Consider the following 16,356-nt stretch of genomic DNA (forward strand, 5'->3'; position numbering starts at 1 on the left):
CATGGCGCATCATCGGGTGTAGGTGGGTGTATAAGGTCAAGTACAACATCGATGGCTCCGTTAACCGGTACAAGGCTCGGCTAGTGGCAAAGGGCTACGCGCAGAAACACGGCATCGACTACGATGAGACGTTTGTGCCGGTCGCGAAAATGACGATCGTCCGTGTTTTGCTTGCAGTAGCTGCGGCCAAGGGGTGGCACCTACATCAAATGGATGTCAAGAATGCGTTCCTGCAAGGTGACCTTGAGGAACAGGTGTACATGGTACAGCCCCCCGGATTTCACTCTGGAACGAACTCCTCGGCAGTATGCCGACTGAAGAAGTTCCTTTACGGACTGAAGCAAGCCCCGCGTGCCTGGAACGCGAAGATCACGCAACAACTGCGTCGGATGGGCTTCGTCACGACAAAATCAGACTCTTCCCTGTTCATCCGGAAAGGTCGACTCGGACCGGTTAGTATTTTACTATATGTTGATGACTTGGTCATCACCGGCGCTGACCTAGGTGAAATCGACCGGGTGAAGCTCCAACTTGCGGCATCGTTCGACATGAAGGATCTGGGGGACTTCATTACTTCCTCGGGATCGAAGTGATCCGTACCCCCGAAGGCATATTGATCAGCCAATGACATTACGTGCTGGGTATGCTCTTCAAACTCAGGATGGCCGACTATAAGTCCGTCTTGACTCCTCTGGACAGAACCGTCAAGCTTCGTCCCGATACGGGAAAGATATGCGACCCGACAAGGTTCCGCCAAATTGTCGGAAGCCTCATATACTTGACCATCACCCGACCCGACCTCAGTTATCCGGTCGGGGTGATCAGTCAGTTCATGGCGCGACCTACCGAGGAGCACCTTCAGTGTGCGGAACGCATACTTCAATATGTCAACGGCACTAAGGACCGGGGACTGCTATATCGGACCGGTGCAGCCGCGCAGTTAGTCGGCTACACCGATGCTGATTGGGTTGGCAACGTCGCCGATCGCCAATCCACGTCTACATACGCGTTCTCCCTCGGGAGTGCCGCGATCACGTGGAGCAGTAAGAAGTAGCCGACAGTTGCACTGTCGAGCACCGAAGTCGAGTACCGAGGAGCGGCTGTCGCGACATGCGAAGCCATATGGTTGAAGCGGCTACTTAAGGACCTACAAGAGGAGGTGTTTGATCCAACGACGATCTATTGCAACAACCTCAGCAGCATCCAACTCGCAAAGAACCCCGTCTTCCATGCACGGACCAAGCACTTTGAGGTGCACTACCATTTCGTCCGTGAGCGTGTCCTTTCCGGTGAAGTCGAACTTCAGTACGTTCCGATGGATCGGCAGGCTGCCGACATCTTCACCAAGCCTCTTGGTCTGGACAAGTTGCGGCAATTCTCGGGTGCGCTCAGGTTGTGTCACCTCAACGTGCCAAACTTGAGGGGGAGAAAAGTTCCGTACGAACAAGCAAGGCAGCAGGAAAGGAGCGGAGACCGCGACACCGAGTCGGTTGTCGAGCTCGACTTCGGATCGGCTGAAGAAGCCGAGGGCGGACCCGCGGAAAAGTTCGGAAGCGAACAGAAGGGGAGCAACCGAAGCAGAGAGCCGAAGCCAACCACGCATGAGGAAGATGACGCCACCGAGGGCGAGAAGACCGAAGACGAGTTGGAGAAAGACAACTCAGACGAGAGCGAAAACCGATCGGAGGTAGCCGAGTCGGTTCGGATGTTTGATTCAGACACGCTGAATCAACCGAGGCCCAAGCGGAAGAAAAGGCAGTAGAAGAAGCGTCAACACCGCAACAATAGAAGAGCTGATGAGGGCCACATGAGCAGACAAGCCGACCGGAAGGGTCGAAGCGCGCGGAGTCGAACAGGTCGAGGAGCGCGAGCGAGGCGAGAAGCTAGGAGGAACCGGTGCTGTGAAGATCCCGAAGAGCCTCAAGTTGAGCTTGAGGGGGAGTGTTGAGAGACAAGCTCAACATCGGCCGGATCGGCTGAAGAAGCCGAGGACCAGATCGGTTAGGACCGATCGGTTAGGCCAGTGCATAAACCGGGAGGTCGTTAGGAAAGATATTCCGTGAGGAATATATTTGGGAGTTAGTGTAGGAGCTCTTGATGAGCATTGAAGTATTGTCAGTACTTCGGTCAGTCCTTCTAGGACTTGTATAAAAGTGTTCACTGAGCACGTCTTATGTACAGACTGAGTATTATTGTTGAATATATTTTTTGTGTCTTCTCTCTCAGTCTCTCTGTCTCTCCTGCGTATACCGTGTAAGCTCAAGCTCTCCATTGAACCTGAGTTTCCTTCCTTCAGTTCGGTCTTCATACCTGCTTCTGCACGCTACTTTCTACAATTGTCCGCATCAACCATCTCAGGGATTACCGCCAAAATCGTCTTACATCAATAGTCTAACCATCTCGTTGATTACCACCAAAATCATGTACTACTGAAAACAACAAATGAGTCTAAAAAAACTTCCCCTCGCCTCCTGATAATATGCCTCAAGCCCCACACCATCATTACTCATCCTGATCAAAAATCAAAAAATCAGCTTCCTCGAGTCCACATCAACCATCTCGTTGTTGCCGATTATCACCAAAATCTTGTACCTACAAAAACAACATGAGTGTACTCTCTACCTCTCCTCATGAAAATTTGCTTCAACCCCTGCCAACATCATTACTCATCCTTATCTAAACTAAAAAATATGCTTCATTGTCCACATCAACCATGTTAGAGATTACCGCCAAAATCGTCCCCATTCCTATATGCCACAACCACCTCCTCCATCTTAACTCACGTTCTTAGCTACGTCCACTTAACATCAACGCCTGCATCCAGCATGATAGGAATAGATGACCAGACTCGTTGAATTCTCCTTCTTTTTTTCGATTAGCTTACAATTTTTTATGTACAATGATGTACAATAATCCGAAGACCAAAGGTAAGACCAAAGATAGGACTTTGTAGAAGGTGTTAGAATTTGTTGTTGCACACTACCATGATTTACTGATATTCAAGAAAGGGTCCATGGAAGTAGATAGTGCCATTGAGGCCCTTGAGTTGACTCTGTAAACAGGGGGCAACTTTTTCCATAAGTGAAGAAGCTTCTTCCTTCTCTTATTCACAGTCTCTGGGCAACCATGCATATTGTCATACTGGCCACGAACTACTACCAGCAAGTTCTCCCATATCTCAAGAAAGACATCTCAGAGACGTTGATCAGCCACATCATAAAGTCAGTTGCATCGACATTTCCATAATGCCCATAATGTTATGGTAGTCACTGTTTTCCAAACCTGGATAGATCGTACCTACTTTCGAGGTTGTTGAAAGGGGCTAACTAATATCAATCTTCTTTTATGTACCATCATTGCCTCCTGAACATCGTTTGCCTCATACAACATCAAGCTGGAATGTAACACTCCCCACGTCATTGATCCCCATGAAAATAGGCAACTGACATTGATTGTTAAGAATAATGAAAGGACTTTATTCCATACTTGTTGAGCCAAGGGACAGGACCAAGGACATGCTTGGGCAGTCTCCTGAGCTTCATGGCAGAAGGCACATTGTCGACGATTGGGTATTACATTCCCTTTCAATGAATGACCAACTGGTAATGCCGTATGCACTAATAGCCATATGAAGAGAATAAATTTAGTTGGCCCCTTAAATGACCAAATCCATCTCCAATAGGTTTTCAAATGCAAAGTTGAGACCCCCCCAGGTGGTCCAATGTTTCTGAGTTGCTGGTATCGTTGCATTCCGAGAGAGCAGTAATGATGTTCCAAGTTTTACTGAGTACTGAAAGAATGGAACCTTTATGATCTGTTCCCCCAAGGAATGTGAACACACCCAACCCCTTGGATCCCATGTTAATATTGCAACAGGGTCTTTTGTGTACAACCACAACATATCACACATATGAGCAATTGAAGGATAAGGATCAAGCATCCATTTATATGTTCAGAATTTGATCCCCACACAAGACTTAAGCATTAGATTTAAACTATGCAAGATGCCTAGACAATCAAAAATCGACCTCTATCTACTTCTTCCAATTTGTAGGTGGAGCAATCTCGTGGAGCTCTAAGTTTCAAGATTGCATAATGACCTCAACGATTGAAGCAAAATATGTACTACATCCGATGCAACTAGGGAAGCACTATCACTCAATTGACTAGCTCGCACAATTTGACAAATCGTCTCCAACTCAACTTTGATATTATATAGTAATAGTGAGGGTATCATCCCTTTGATGACGAATCCAGTCCATCATTTAGCATCAAAACATATAGAGATATGATATCCCTTTGTCATGGAATATTTCACCAAGAATAGACTTGTCATAAAAAATATTTCAACACTTGTCAATATAAATGATACCATGACCAAAAGTTTTCCAACAAATGAATTCCAATCTTTGCGCATTCAAATGGGCTTGAAGCCTATTCCAATGTTAAATAGTTGTGTCAGCTACATTGCATATGCCCATTATGGGGAAGTGTTACATTGTAGTGTGAGTGTGTTAGTGTGCTAATAGACACGTGCATATGTGCATACATATTATGTGGGATATTTACGTAATTAGTCTAAAGGGTTGAGTTAACCCTAATATGTATCTTTGGTTGATTTTGAATATAGTGAATTGTAATTTTTTGTGCTTAGACTATGTTTTAGTCACACTCTCTTGCTCCATCCCACACTCTCATTGCTCTTCTCCCACAACAAGAAGAACATGAATTGGACATGGAATTTAAACAATAATTGAAAGCAAAGTTACAGATAGGTAGAAATACATATCCATGTATGCAAGCTTTTTTAACAAGAATCCAATTCCAATTCCTTTATGTAGAGAATGTTTTTTTCCATTTAAATTAAAGGGTTTGAACTTGAAGCCCATGTTATGGGAGGATTTAAAAGACTAACTCCAAAGGCCACATTATAAATAGATGTCCTAGATGATATAAACATAAACCACTTACAATAAGAGAGCTGTCAAAGAAGATGTCGATGACTATTAAGGAGCAGAGGATAATTTTTTTGTCTTTTTAAAAAAGAAAAACATTATGTGTTATAATATGAATGTATCTTTGTGTATACATATATCTATGCATATGCATATATGTGTCAGCACATATGTATAACCGAAATCCAAACTCGAATGATCAGGTGTATAGTTTAACACAAACATATTTGACTCCTTGATTATGTGCATATAGAAAAACAAATATAGTTATGCATACCCTAACATGAACTCTAATGTGCCATAAATTAACACATACATATTTTACACATTGATGATGTGCATATTGTAAAACAAGCATAATTACACATACCCAACATGAATCATAATTGCAACCCTAACCCTAACTCCTAATCTTAGCCTTCATAACTCTAACCCTAACCCTTGTTGAGAAGCAAGCTCAACAAGGGTATGTGATGCTTATTGAGGAATAAGCTATAGTAGCTATTAGCTAATTAGCTACTAGTGGACATAAAGGTGAAACAACTATTTAGCTATGCATAGTTATTTAGCTACATACAGCTAATTAGCTGCATATATAAGTCACTTATAACTTAGGTAAAAAGTTAACAAAGAGAGAAAAGTGAGAGTAGTGCAGAGAGTTGTAAGAACAAAGAACATAAAACTGACGAGAGCAAGTTGAGCTCTACGCATAATGAGATAGAAGCCTTTGGACTGTACAGAGGTAAGTCTCCTTCCCCTTCCTTTTTGTCTTGAGCACTAAACGATCTAGCACATCACGATCCATTGTGCACACAGAAGAGCCGTAGCGCCTTCGTAACATGGTATCAGAGCAGAGTTGCTCATAAAGAAGATTAGAATAGTACAAATCTAAGAAAGGTTGTTTCTTTGTTTGCAAATCTGAATCAGAGAGTTGCTTGTTGAAGTAATTGTAGCAAAAGCCATAATCTGAAAGAAAAAATGGCTACAGAAAATGGAAGCCAAATAGTCACAGAAAAGTTGGATAAAAACAATTTCCGGCGTGGAAATTCAGAATGACAAATTTCTTGATGGGAAAAGGATATTGGGATTACATTGAAGGAGACCTAGAAGAGGCTCTAGAGATCCCTGAAGAAAATGCATCTATTGCACAGATTAAAGCATTTAAGGAATGGAATCAAGGGGCAAGAAAGGTATTGCATTGGCTCTCACTTAGCATCTCAGATTCGATGCTTGGACACATACACGATGTTATGCTTCCAAAAGAAGCTTGAGACAGTTTGGTAAAATTGTTTGCAGTGAACACAAAAGCTAGAAAGCTTCAGTTGAAGACTAAGGTAAATTCCTTGGAAAAAGGTAACATGTCAATGAATGAGTCTGCTCTAAAAATAAAGAGCATATGTGAATCACTTGCTTCTATCAATGTGAAGGTAGAAGATGATGATAAGGTGGAAATATGCTTAAGAGGTTTAGGACCTCAATATAAAAGCTTCAAAACATCTATTCTCACAAGGGATAGCATCCCAAGTTTTCCAGATCTGGTTTCAATGCTTGTAGTGGAAGAAAGAAATCAGATGGATGATGTAAACAAAGGAAACTCTGAGATTGAGGGGCAAGCCCTCTACGATAGTGCTGGAAGAGGCCAAGGAAGACGACATGGAAGATTTGGTTCGGCTAGAACCAACAATAATTATCAAGGAAGAGGACAACAAGTTACAAGTGGAAGAAACAACATCAGAGGTAGGGGGAACAATCGAGGTAGAGGTAAGCAAACTTATTTGAATGATGATGGTTGTTTGTATTGTGGAAAACCAAGGCCATACACAGGTTGAATGCTATAAAAAGCAAAATGATGAAAAAAGAGGGAAGAGACAACAAAATAACTATGCTTCAACTAGTGAAGACTATGATAAAGATGGTGCGTTTGTGATGCAACATGAAACAACAGCAGTGGTTGAATGTTCACAGAGATGCAATGAAGAGTTTATGTGGTATGTAGATTCTAGGGCATCTAATCATATGACAGGACATGCAAACTGGTTTGAAAGTCTAAGAGAACCAGAGATTCTTGGTTATGTACAGACAGGTGATAATACTACTCACCAAATAGAGCATGTTGGAGATATCCCATTGTGGGAAGAAAAAGGAAAAACAAAATATATGTTGAATGTTATACATGTGCCAAACCTTGCAAAAAATCTAATATCTGTTGGACAGATAGTGGAGCAAGGAATGCAAATTAAGTTTAAGCAAAGTGGATGCTTTATAGAGAAACAGGGAAAACTTATTGCAAAGGGAAAACGTCAAGGAAGGATGTTTGTGTTAGATGTGGATATGCCTAATAAGATTACAACCATGTTTGCAGAAGGAATGAGTGTAATCTCAGATGTGGAAATGTGGCATAAAAGAATCGGTCACATAAGTATGCAAACCTTGAAAAATATGTTGAGGAAAAATGCATTGGTTGGACTACCTAAGCTAAAAGACTGTGAGATGAGCAAAATATGTGAAGCATGTCAATATGGAAAGCAAAACAGGTTGCCTTTCCCTCATGAAAGACATGTAAGCAAAAATTTGTTGGATTTGGTACATACAGATGTATGGGGACCAACAAAAAATGCATCAATTAGTGGATGTAAGTTTTATGTAACATTTATTGATGATTGCTCGAGGAAAACATGGGTTTACTTCATGAAAGAAAAAAGTGAAGTATTTTATTGCTTTCATAAGTTTAAATGCATGGTAGAAAAGTAGACTAGAACTAGAATAAAATGTTTAAGATTTGATGGAGGAGGAGAATACTTCTCAAATGAATTTTTTGATTTTCTATGCAATCAAGGAATAAGAAGACAGTTCACATGTAGATATACTCCACAACAAAATGGAGTTGCTGAGAGAAAAAACAGAACTCTGGTGAACATAGCAAGGGCTTTAATGATAGAAACAAATATGTCATTGTATTATTGGGCAGAAGTCGTAAACACATCAAAATATATTCTAAATAGATGTATAACATCTAGAGTACATGAAGTAACTCCTGAAGAATGTTTCTATGGCAGGAAGCCTAGTTTAGAACACTTACAAGTGTTTGGATGCCGTGCCTATGTTCTGTACTTGCTGAAGTAAGAAGTAAGCTTGATCCAAAAGCTGAAAAATGTGTTCTTGTTAGATATTCAGAGGAGCAAAAAGGGTATAGATGTTATAACCCTTTGACAAAAAAGATTATGGTAAATCGAGATGTAATATTTGATGAGTTGGGCAGTTGGTACAGCCCAAAACAAATGAAGACTGATGAAGATTGATGAAGACTGTGAAAATGAAGACAAAGAAAAATCTGAAAATGCAAGAGATAACCACAGAGATGGTAACAATGTTGGACAACAAAATTCAACATCAATGGAATGTACTGGACCATCTGGAAGCTCAGGTAGTAAAACTGAATCTAATGCATGGAGTGGAAAAAATGCAAAACACAAAAAATATGATGATAAAAAGGGAAAACAGAAAATGCCAGAATATGAAATGCTTGATGATGGGTCTAGAAACAAGGAAGATGTAGATTCAGATACATCATTGGATAATGAGCTTGGTATAAGAGCCTTGAAAATCCCTGGTATGGAAAAGGCAATGAAAGATGCAAATCAGAAACTGAGAAGATCATATAAAGAAAAAAAGATTGTTGAAAGATTTGGTTATGACACATATATGGCTATGCATTATGCATACATGTCTAAAGTGGTACAAATCCCTGATCCAAATAGTTTTGATGAAGCAAAATCTGATAAGAAATGGGTGAATGCAATGCAAGAGGAAATAGATGCATTGGCTGAAAACAGAACATGGGATTTGGTGAAGTTACCGAAAGAAAAAAATGTCGTAGGTTGCAAATGGGTCTACAAGACAAAGCATGATTCCAATGGAAATGTTGGTAGACATAAAGCAAGACTTGTGGCAAAGGGATATGCCCAGATGCATAGAAACATTTGCACCGGTTGGAAAGATGGCAACATTGAGAACACTACTTGTTGTGACTGTAGCCAAAAGATGGGTTTTGCACCATATGGATGTAAAAAATGCCTTTTTACTTGGAAACTTAGAAGAAGAAGTGTATATGTGTCAACCACAAAGTTTTGAAGATAAGACGCATCCAAAATATGTTTGTAAGCTGAAAAAGGCTCTCTATGGATTGTGTTAAGTAATTAGGTAATTAACTAGGGTTAATTAGAGACTAATTATATGGTTACGTTAAGCAGCAAAAGATTAGTATGATATGCACGTGAGAGTGTGTGAGAGGAAGAGAGAGAGAGAGAGAGGAAGTTACACTTATGAACACGAAGATAAATGGGGGATGATTGACTATATTGAAAAGTGTCATCAACATACAAAAATACCCACAATGAGGTACATATATATACAACCCATGTGCAAAGGTGCCCATGTGTGGGTAGAACATAGGTACTTATGTGTAAGTCCTACATTAAATGTACTAAGGAGTGGAGGATCTAGAATATCCCACTTAAGTACAAGGTCCTATTTAAAGGCTTAAGGTCAACACATTAACTAGATTCGATCTAGGTAACTACTAAGTTACATGTGTTGACTAACTAGATTAAACTAGTTGAGCTTGATATCTCAACACGCCCCCTCAAGCTCAAGTGTGAGGCGTCCAACATCTGGTTTAGCTTCCTTCGGCTCCGTCAGCATCGGTGCGGCTTGCGGCTTTCTTCGCGGCGTTGCGCGGCTTTCTTCGCGTCTTCGCGGCTTCGTTGCGCGGCTCTCTGCGGCTTTGTTGCGTGGCATTGCGCGACTTTCTTCGTGTCTTCGCGGCTTCGTTGTGCGGTTCTCCGTGGCTTTGTTTTTCGCGGCGTTGCGCGGCCTTCTTCGCGTCTTCGTGGCTTCATTGCGCAGCTCTCCGCGGCTTTGTTCTCCCCCTCAAGCCTGTGACGAAGGCTTGGATCCTCGGGCTCTTGTTCGGCCACTACCTCCATCGCGAGGGCATATTGATGGGCCATATACTCGTTGTATGCGTAATGAGTGACTTGGGTCTTCGCTCGTGATGAGCGGCGGAGTTTCTCGTTTGTCGATGTGAGTGCCTTCTTTACTCCGGGTGTCCTCATGATGGGTACACCAAACTCACTGTCTAGTGAGCGAGCCGAATCATCCAAATCACGGTCGTCGAGGTGGACCTCGACTTCGTATTCAGGCATCTTACCTTTGCCTTTGTCCGATGTCGGACTTGGCCGCAACGTGTTTTCATCACGTGGAGGCTCTTGTGGGCCAATTAGCTCGGTAGAGCTTGGATTGTCCTTCAGTGGAGGACTTGGCCAAGTTTCGTCGTCTGAGTTGGCATTCAACTCTTCCTCGATCGGGTCGGACGGAGTTGCATCGGGCTTATACCAAGATGCCGATTCGTCGAAAACGACGTCGCGACTTATCCGCACCGCTCGGGTCGAAGGGTTGAAGCACTTGTACGCCTTTTTCGCAGACAAGTATCCTATGAGGATACATTCTTCCGACTTTGCGTCAGGCTTCTCTCGACTTTCGTTCGGGATGCGTACATTCGCAATGCTTCCGAACACCTTGAGGTGCGAGAGGATGGGCTTTCTTCCAACAAAGATCTTGTATGGAGTAAGCTCGTGCACGCTATTTGTGGTGCATCGATTCATGAGATAGACAGCCGTGGATGCCGCTTCCGCCCAATAGAAGTTCGGCATGTGCTTCTCACGCATCATGGCGTGTGCTACCTCGAGTATTTGCCGATTCTTTCTCTCGGCTACTCCGTTTTGTTGGGGAGTGTGTTGGCATGAGAATTCTCTAGGAATGCCTTCACCTTGGAGTAGGAGGTGAACTCGTCGGAGAAGTACTCCTTTCCTCCGTCTGATCGTAGGCAACGAATGTGCCGACCGGTTTCTTTCTCCACTTGGCTTTTGAGCCTTTGAAAGTGGGAGAGCACTTCGCTCTTCTTCTTCATCGGGTATATCCATGTGTAGCGCGAGTGGTCATCGATGAAAGTGATGTAGTAGCGGCATCCGCCGAGCGTCGGCGTTTGAGCCAGTCCCCATACGTCTGAGTGGATTATGTCAAGGAGGCCTTTGCTTACGGAGCTCTCCTTCGGGAATGGGAGTCGATGGTGTTTGCCGAGTTGGCATGCTTTGCACACTCGGTCAACTCATTTCGATTCGAAGGCCGGAAGTCTGATTACAATTCCCTTTGATTGCATTCCGCGAAGCCGTTGGAGGTTTACGTGGCCGATTCGCTTGTGCCACAACTCGATGTTTGTCTCGGTCTTGAGACCTTTGGCGTACATGGCCGATTTTACCTCGTTCGAGTCGAGAATGAACAAGCGACCGTCTCTCCATCCCTTGGCTATGAGTCGGCCGTCTTTCTCGATGAAGCAACCTTCATTGTTGAAGCGGACTTGCATGCCTTGATCCACGATTTGGCCGACCGAAACCAAATTCTTTGTTATTGTGGGCACATGCAAGACATTCTTGATGCAAGTTTGCTCGCCTTCTTTCCCGAATGGGACATCGCCGATGTGCCGAATGGGATGCGGAGTGTCGTCTCCGGTCTCTATGTAGCCGGGTCAATCCGGCGTTCACAAGTCGCGAAACCACTCTTGGTGCGACATCCTGTGGTGCGAGGCGCTGGAGTCTACGAACCATGCGTGTTCGGAGTTGGAGGTGTTTGCGGAGTTTGCGGGATCGGAGTCCATCATAGAGTTCGCTCTATGCCTCATCACGAAGAGTCCGCCGTAGTCCACGTATTCCGCGTTCGCGGCGTAATTTGTGAGTTGCCGGCTTGTCGAGGCCGACTCGCTTCGTCTTTTTCGGCACTCCTCTTCGCGATGGCCGATTTTTCTGCAATAGTTGCACGTAGGTGGCTTCGTTCGCCGACCTTGTTCGGCGTGGAAGCTCCCCCTTCTTGTGAAGGTTCCTCGATGGCTTCCGTTTCCTTGCCGAAATTGTGAATTCCCTTCGTGGGATAGGTTGAATTGACCTCTTCTGCTTCGACCTCATCTATGGGCACCATCCGTATCGGAGAAGAGCATTTGTCCTTCTGATGTGTTGGTCTTTGGTTGAACGTGGTTTTCTTCGACCAATAGCATTGATTGGAGGTTGAAGAACGAGGGAGGGGTATCTCTCGCCAAGATTGTCATTCTCAATGGGTTGAATCGTTGTGCGAGGCTGCCCAAGCATACTTGCACCATCTCGTCCTCGTCGATGTTGACATTGATGGAGCCAAGAGAGTCGCAAATGCTCTTGATCTTGGTGGTGTAGTCCGTCACAGACATTTCTTTTTGTCATATGTTGTTCAACTCTTGCCGGAGTTGAAGCTTGCGCGCAGATGTGTCCGCGGCGAAAATCTTCTTGAGATTTTCCCACGCCTCTTTGGGCGTCTTGGCGTCACGAATGTGGCTAAGCATGTGGTCGTTTACACATGTTGCCAAGCAATACATTACCCAACTCGCGCCTTGCTACCATGTTGGGTAGTTGGCGTGTGTGGTTTCGGGTTTATTTTCTTGTGCGTCATTGATGTAGCTCCAATACCCTTGGCCAACAAGGTATTGATTCATCTTGTACTCCCAAGATGAATAGTTGCTTCGATCTAGCTTTTCGTGAGCTTCCCATTTGTTTGTTCATGTTGATTGTTGTGTCTTCCATTTTGTTTTTCTTCTCTTGGACGCGTACACGTCCTTCGTAGCGGCACTACGGTAGCGGATAGCGAATAGTCGGGATTTGTCGTCGGCGTCTCGAACACACAATCACGAATAAGCGGTGGGCTTAGTGGATTTACTAAACCACGCGCTCTGATACCATGTTAAGTAATTAGGTAATTAACTAGGGTTAATTAGAGACTAATTATATGGTTACGTTAAGCAACAGAAGATTAGTATGATATGCACGTGAGAGTGTGTGAGAGGAAGAGAGAGAGAGAGAGAGGAAGTTACACTTATGAACACGAAGATAAATGGGGGATGATTGACTATATTGAAAAGTGTCATCAACATACAAAAATACCCACAATGAGGTATATATACAACCCATGTGCAAAGGTGCACATGTGTGGGTAGAACATAGGTACTTATGTGTAAGTCCTACATTAAATGTACTAAGGAGTGGAGGATCTAGAATATCCCACTTAAGTACAAGGTCCTATTTAAAGGCTTAAGGTCAACACATTAACTAGATTCGATCTAGGTAACTACTAAGTTACATGTGTTGACTAACTAGATTAAACTAGTTGAGCTTGATATCTCAACAGATTGAAACAAGCACCAAGGGCATGACATAAAGAACTTTCAGAATCTCTAAAAAAACTTGTTTTCAAAATGTCAAAGGTTGATCCATGATTATATGTAAAGAAGAAAAATGATTTCATTGTTGTTATCTTGATATATGTTGATGACTTAATCATTGGAGGTCATTCCATGGATGAAATAAGAAAGCTGAAAAAAAATCTGGAAATGCAATTTCATATAAAGGATTTGGGAGAGTTGAGATACTTTCTTGGCATTGAGATGATTAGATCTGAAAGTAGTATATATATGTTGCAAAAACAGTATGCAACAAACTATGTTGAAGAAGTATGATATGCTTAGATGCAAACCTATTGGTGTACCACTAGATAAGAACTGCAAATTGAGGGCTGATTTGGGAGCCAAAATAGAAGATGTAAACATGTACAAGTCTATGGTGGGCAGCCTCATATATTTGACTATAACAAGACCTTATTTGAGTTATGTTGTTGGATTAGTCAGCTAGTTTATGCAACAGCCAACAAAGCCACACTTGGACTGCATTAGAAGAATCTTGAGGTATGTAAAAGCTACTCAAAACTATGGATTGTTTTATAGGGCTGATTTGGACATAAAGCTGGAAGGATATACAGATTATGATTGGGTTGGAAGCCAAACTGACAGAAGATCCACAAGTGGATATATGTTTACATTGGGAAGTGCAGCTATTTCATGGAGTAGCAAGAAACAAGCTATTGTTGCACTATCAAGTACTGAAGCTGAATATAGAGGAGCTGCAATAGCCACTTGTGAAGAGGTATGGATCAGAAGATTGCTTTCTGATTTGGGAGAATATATAGATGGTGTTGTCACAATTTGGTGTGACAATATGAGCAACATTCATTTGGCAAAAAACCTAGTGTTCCATGCAAGAACAAAGCACATTGAAGTGCATTATCACTTTGTTAGAGAAAAAGTGATTGATGGAGAGGTGGATCTGTTGTGTGTAAGTACAAATCAACAAGTGGTTGATATTCTTACGAAGGGATTGAGCATGGAAAAACATACACAGTTTAGAGACATGATGGGAGTTATAACCATCGGCATGGTAGTTGAAAAGCATGAAGAAAAGAAGATTGAAGATGATACCAAGAAAGGATAAGTTGAGCTTGAGGGGGAGTGTTGAGAAGCAAGCTCAACAAAGGTATGGGATGCTTATTGAGGAATAAGTTATAGTAGTTATTAGCTAATTAGCTACTAGTGGACATAAAGGTGAAACAACTATTTAGCTATGCACAGTTATTTAGCTACAGACAGCTAATTAGCTGCATATATAAGTCACTTATAACTTAGGTAAAAAGTAAGTAGGAAAGAGAGAAGAGTGAGAGTAGTGCAAAGAGTTGTAAGAACAGATAACAGAAAACTAACGAGAGCAAGTTGAGCTCTACATGTAATGAGATAGAAGCCTTTGGATTGTACAGAGGTAAGTCTCCTTCCCCTTCCTTCTGTCTTGAGCACTAAACGATCCAGCACATCACGATCCATTGTGCACACAGAAGAGTCGTAGCGCCTTCGTAACAACCCTAACGTGCACCCTTATGTATTATAGATTAACACAAACACATTTGACACATTGATGATGTGCATAGCTATTACCCCAACCTTAAATCTATCATAATCCTTCACGGAAGAAAATGATCGTGGAGAACAACTTATTTGTAAGGCTTGATGTTGAAGAACACCGGATAGGAATGAGAAGAGACCCACTAATAATCAAAGGAGAGGAGATAAGGAAAATGAGTGTCGGGAGTTGACTTCTTCTTTTTTGTACCACTTGAAAGTGCTGGAAAAGCTAAGATTTTCGATAGCTACAATACTAATAGAAATCCTAGAATTATCCCAACATTTTAAATGGTAAAAAATTTCAACAATCCTACATAAGTCCTAAATGTTTGGAAAATTTTGGCATTATTACCACTATTATAAATCATGGAAATTTTCCCAACTGTCTTGCATATGTATTGAAAGTATTGAAGATTTTGGCACTAATCATATATGTTTTTCCAATGCTGAAATTTAAAAGATTACGGAATATGGGGGGGGGGGAAACAAGTTGAACACGTGTGAGCAAAAGGATTGTGGCATTTTACGAAGAGTATTCAAATAAAGTGGCTATGTATATAAGCCCACATGGTAAATTCATAAAATGACTTTTCCACCTATCTTTTTAAAGTTGTTTTTCGATTCTATGCATGAAACATGCATAATTCGCACATGTGTATATATGTCAAGTATGCATATGTACATTGAGAACAATTGGTACAATGACAATTAGTACCTCGACAATAACACTTTGCAATTGGCAAACAAGAAATGACACCCCATCAACATCATTACTTAAAAGTACCATTACCACAAACACAAAAAAACATGAAAGGCATTTATTTGAGACAAATGTATTTACTATTGCCCTATATATATGTAAATGAAGGAACAAGTCTTACCAAAACTATGGATTGGAATCCAGTTTTAGAGCAATTGAGACTTTTAGACAATGGGCCGCTGACAAATATATTGTTAGAGCATTCAAATTTTAATCTCATTGCATGTAGATTTAACCACATATGTAGGATGGATCATATTGGGATGATTTTTATGGTCTACAACTTACGCTCTACATTTTTTTTTACATAAGATGTAACCATTTCTTATTCCCACCCGACTATAAATTAAACATTGCTCAAAACAACATGTTGTCACACTATGTAAGGAACTAATGTTCTCAATTTAATAATTCTGATCTATGTGTTATCACCATAGGCCGGTGTGTAGAGATGTAATAATCAATTAATCAAAGATACACGGAAAACAATGTTCTATTACATTAATTGGCACAAACCACTAAGGTGTAGTAACTTCTGACTCTATTTCGTGCAAATTGACATTATTTAAGCAAATATATAGAACAATTGAACACGTACATAATATGTGCTATTATTGATGTTGATTTCCAGTTTGTTTATTTATTCTTAAACATCATGTCTTTAAAGATGTCTCAAGGATAGTGAGTTTGGTTTGTAGGTTGCTTGCATACTTCGATGCCTAGTTTCTTCTTTAATTCTAAGTCGATAAAATATTAATCATGTTGTTCCATGAAACATGAGA

Source organism: Azolla caroliniana, unplaced genomic scaffold (genome assembly GCF_043228905.1).
Source record: "Azolla caroliniana isolate FFs.n. ecotype wild unplaced genomic scaffold, voAzoCaro1.0.p SCAF_17, whole genome shotgun sequence".
Classification (NCBI taxonomy): domain Eukaryota; kingdom Viridiplantae; phylum Streptophyta; class Polypodiopsida; order Salviniales; family Salviniaceae; genus Azolla; species Azolla caroliniana.